Source organism: Arachis duranensis, chromosome 1 (genome assembly GCF_000817695.3).
Source record: "Arachis duranensis cultivar V14167 chromosome 1, aradu.V14167.gnm2.J7QH, whole genome shotgun sequence".
Taxonomy (NCBI): Eukaryota; Viridiplantae; Streptophyta; class Magnoliopsida; order Fabales; family Fabaceae; genus Arachis; species Arachis duranensis.
In genome coordinates, this window is record NC_029772.3 from 56,182,053 (window position 1) to 56,187,379 (window position 5,327).

General features: G+C 39.8%; 1 non-coding gene across 1 annotated transcript; it reads right to left on the reverse strand.

Annotated features, from left to right (window-relative positions):
• Positions 1-261: 261 nt before the first annotated feature.
• Positions 262-365, reverse strand: LOC127742540 (small nucleolar RNA R71). The gene has a single exon (XR_008003886.1). It is a non-coding gene; the product is annotated as a small nucleolar RNA R71 (small nucleolar RNA).
• Positions 366-5,327: the final 4,962 nt, after the last annotated feature.

Genomic DNA, 5,327 nt, shown 5'->3' on the forward strand with positions numbered 1-5,327 from the left:
GCTCTAATGCAACAGAACTGCAAGTTCCATGGACTTTCATCAGAAGATCCCTATCAGTTTTTAACTGAGTTCTTGCAAATCTGTGAGACTGTTAAGACTAATGGAGTAGATCCTGAAGTCTACAGGCTCATACTTTTCCCTTTTGCTGTAAGAGACAGAGCTAGAACATGGTTGGACTCATAACCTAAAGATAGTCTGGACTCCTGGGATAAGCTGGTCACGGCCTTCTTGGCTAAGTTCTTTCCTCCTCAAAAGCTGAGCAAGCTTAGAGTGGATGTTCAAACCTTCAAACAAAAAGATGGCGAATCCCTCTATGAAGCTTGGGAAAGATACAAGTAGATGACCAAAAGGTGTCCTTCTGACATACTTTCAGAGTGGACCATTCTGGATATATTCTATTATGGTCTATCTAAGTTCTTTAAGATGTCACTGAACCATTCTGTAGGTGGATCCATTCACCTAAAGAAAATGCATGTAGAAGCTTAAGAACTTATTGACATAGTTACAAATAACTAGTTCATGTACATTTCTGAGAGAAATTCTGTGAATAATAGGACGCCTCAAAGGAAGGGAGTTCTTGAAATTGATGCTCTGAATGCCATATTAGCTCAGAACAAAATGTTGACTCAGCAAGTCAACATGATTTCTCAAAGTCTGAATGGATGGCAAAATGCATCCAACAGTACTAAAGAGGCATCTTCTGAAGAAGAAGATTTTGATCCTGAGAACCCTGCAATGGCAGATGTAAATTACATGGGTGAACCTTATGGAAACACCTATAATTCATCATGGAGAAATCATCCAAATTTCTCATGGAAGGATCAACAAAAGCCTCAACAAGGCTTTAATAATGGTGGAAGAAACAGGCTCAGCAATAGCAAGCCTTTTCCATCATCTTCTCAACAACAGACAAAGAATTCTGAGCAAAGCACCTCTAGCTTAGCAAACATAATCTCTGATCTGTCTAAGGCCACTTTAAGTTTTATGAGTGAAATAATGTCCTCCATTAGAAATCTAGAGGTACAAGTGGGCCAGCTGAGTAAAAAAAATCATTGAAACTCCTCCTGGTACTCTCCCAAGCAATACTAAAGAGAATCTAAAAAGAGAGTGCAAGGCCATTGACATAATCAACATGGTCGTACCTAGAGAGGAAGGAGAGGACGTGAATCCCTATGAGGAAGACCTCATGGGACGTCTCTCAAGCAAGAAAGAGTTCCTTATTTAGGACCCAAAGGAATCTGAAGGTCATATAGAGACCATAGAGATCCCATTAAACCTCCTTCTGCCATTCATGAGCTCTGAAGACTATTCTTCCTCTGAAGAGGATGAAGATGTAACTGGAGAGCAAGTTGCTCAATATCTGGGAGCTATCATGAAGCTGAATGCCAAGTTGTTTGGTAATGAGACTTGGGGAAGGTGAACCTCCCTTGCTCATTAGTGAGCTAGATACATGGGTTCAGCATACTTTACCTCAAAAGAGACAAGATCCTGGTAAATTCTCAATACCCTATACCATAGGCACCAGACCTTTGAGAAGGCTCTGTGTGACCTAGGGTCAGTCATAAATCTTATGCCACTCTCTTTAATGGAGAAGCTGGGGATCATTGAGGTACAACCTACCATATTCTCATTATAGATGGCAGACAAGTCAGTAAGATAAGCTTATGGATTGGTAGAGGACGTGTTAGTAAAGGTTGAAGGCCTTTACATCCCTGTTGATTTCATAATCTTAGACACTAGGAAGGAGAAGGATGAATGCATCATCCTTGGAAGACCCTTCCTAGCCACATCATGAGCTGTGATAGATGTTAACAAAGGAGAATTAGTCCTTTAATTGAATGGGGACTACCTTGTGTTTAAGACCCAAGGGAGTTCGTCTGTATACATGGAGAGGAAGCATGAAAAGCTTCTCTCAAGACAGAGTCAAACAAAGCCCCCACAATCAAACTCTAAGTTTGGTGTTGGGAGGCCACAACCAAACTCTAAGTTTGGTATTGAACCCCCACATCCAAACTCTAAGTTTGGTGTTGGGAGTCCACAACATTGACCTGATAACCTGTGAGGCTCCATGAGAGCCCACTGTCAAGCTATTGACATTAAAGAAGCGCTTATTGGGAGGTAACCCAAATTTTTATTTATCTAATTTTACTTTTATTTTATTTTTCTTTTATGTTTTATTAGGTTCATGATCATGTGGAGTCACAAAATAAATACCAAAATTAAAAACAGAATAAAAAATAGCAAAAGATACAGCACACCCTGGAGGAAGGGCTTACTGGCGTTTAAACGCCAATAAGGAGCATCTGGCTTGCATTCAATGCCAGAACAGAGCATGGATCTGGCGTTAAACGCCAGAAACATGAAGTAATCTAGCGTTTAAATGCCAGGATTGCACCTTGAGGAAAGCTGGCGTTAACGCCATAAACATACTGCAGACTGGCGTTGAACACCCAAAACAAGCATAGAGGTGGCGTTTAACGCAAGAAACAAGCATCAATCTGGCGTTAAACACCAGGATTGCATGCAAAGGGCATTTTACACACCCAATTGGTGCAGGGATGTTAAATCCTTGACACCTCAGGATCTATGGACCCCACAGGATCCCTACCTACCTCAACTCACCTTCTCTCTTCTTCACACAATCCAATAACTCTCTTCCCCATTACCTCTTCACCACTCACATCTATCATCTCTTTCCCACGCAAACCCACCCTACATGGCCGTATATACACCTCTCTCCCTCTCCTCCATATCCTCCTCCTCTTCTTCTATTCTTTCTTATTTTGCTCGAGGGCAAGCAACATTCTAAGTTTGGTGTGGTAAAAGCATAGCTTTTTTGTTTTTTCATAACCATTGATGGCACCTAAGGCCAGAGAAACCTCAAGAAAGAGGAAAGGGAAGGCAATTGCTTCCACCTCTGAGTCATGGGAGATGGAGAGATTCATCTCAAGGGTCCATAGCTCAGTAGTAAAGCATTTGACTGCACATCAAGAGAGCCACTCATGGATCTCAACAAGAGCATGAGGAATTCCCTCATCAAGAAATCCCTGAGATACCTCAGGGGATACATTTTCCTCCACACAATTATTGGGAGCAACTAAGGATAGAAGCACCAAAATCACTAGGGATCAAGCAACAGAGGCAAGGAAGAGACATAGAAGAGCTCAAAAAGCACCATTGGTCCTTCAAGAAGGCGCCACCCTCACTAAGGTGGACTCATTCCTTAACTTCATTATTCTTAATTCTCTATTTTTCGATTTTATGCTTGTCTATGTTTTGAGTATTTTCTACATGATCATTAGTATTTAGTAACTATGTCTTAAGGCTATGAATAATTCCATAAATCCTTCACCTCTCTTAAATGAAAAATGTTTTAATACAAAAGAACAAGAAGTACATGAGTTTCAAATTTATCCTTGAATTTAGTTAATTTATATTGATGTGGTGACAATACTTTTTGTTTTCTGAATGAATGCTTGAACAGTGCATATTTTTTATCTTGCTGTTTATGAATGTTAAAATTGTTGGCTCTTGAAAGAATGATGAACAAAGAGAAATGTTACTGATGATCTGAAAAATTATAAATTTGATTCTTGAAGCAAGAAAAAGCAGAGAATAGCAAAAGCTTGCGAAAAAAAAGAGAAAGAAAAAGAAAAAGCAAGCAGAAAAAGCCAATAGCCCTTAAAACCAAAAGGCAAGGGTGAAAAGGATCCAAGGCTTTTAGCAAAGCTGAGTCACAATCTGAAAAGGTTTACCCAGTCATGTGTCTGTGGCATTTATGTATCCGGTGGTAATACTAGAAAACAAAATGCTTAGGGCCACGGCCAAGACTCATAAAAGTAGCTGTATTCAAGAATCAACATACTTAACTAGGAGAATCAATAACACTATCTGAAATTCTAAGTTCCCATAGATGCCAATCATTCTAAACTTCAAAGGATAAAGTGAGATGCCAAAATTGTTCAGAAGCAAAAAGCTACATGTCCCGCTCATCTAATTAGAACTAATATTCATTGATATTCTGAGACTTATAGTATATTCTCTTCTTTTATCCTATTTGTTTCAGTTGCTTAGGGACAAGCAACAATTTAAGTTTGGTGTTGTGATGAGCGGATAATTTATACACTTTTTGGCATTGTTTTTAGATAGTTTTTAGTAGGACCTAGCTACTTTTAGGGATGTTTTCATTAATTTTATGCTAAATTCACATTATTGGACTTTACTATGAGTTTGTGTGTTTTTCTATGATTTCAGGTATTTTCTGGCTGAAATTGAGGGACCTGAGCAAAACTCTGATAAGAAGGCTGACAAAGTACTGCTGATGCTGTTGGATTCTAACCTCCCTGCACTAGAAATGGATTTTCTGGAGCTACATAACTTCAAATGGCGTGCTCTCAACGGCGTTGGAAAGTAGACATCCAGAGCTTTCCAGCAATATATAATAGTCGATACTTTATTCGAGATTAGACGATGCAAACTGGCGCTCAACGCCAGTTCCATGCTGCATTCTGGAGTCAAACGCCAGAAACACGTCACGAACCAGAGTTAAACGCCAGAAACATGTTACAACTTGGCGTTTAACTCCAAGAGAAGCCTCTACACATGTGAAGCTCAAGCTCAGCCCAAACACACCCCAAGTGGGCCCCGGAAGTGGATTTCTGCATCAATTACTTAATTCTGTAAACCCTAATAGCTAGTCTAGTATAAATAGAACATTTTACTATTGTATTAGACATCTCTGGATTGTGTTTGGATCCTTTGATCACGTTTTGGAGGCTGGCCTCTCAGCCATGCCTGGACCTTCATCACTTATGTATTTTCAACGGTGAAGTTTCTACACACCATAGATTAAGGGTGTGGAGCTCTGCTGTACCTCGAGTTTTAATGCAGTTACTACTATTTTCTATTCAATTCAGTTTATTCCTATTCTAAGATATTCGTTGCACTTTAACATGACGAATGTGATGATCCGTGACACTCATCATCATTCTCACCTATGAAAGCATGATTGACAACCACTTCCATTCTACCTTAGACCGAGCGCATATGTCTTAGATTCCCTAATCAGAATCTTCGTGGTAGAAGCTAGAATTGATGGCGGCATTCATGAGAATCCGAAAAGTATAAACCTTGTCTGTGGTATTCTGAGTAGGATTCAGGGATTGAATGACTATGACGAGCTTCAAACTCGTGATTATTGGGCGTGATGACAAACACAAAAGAATCAATGGATTCTATTCTGGCATGATCGAGAACTGAGAGATGATTAGCCATGCTGTGATAAGAGCATTTGGACCTTTTTCACTGAGAGGATGGGATGTAGCCAT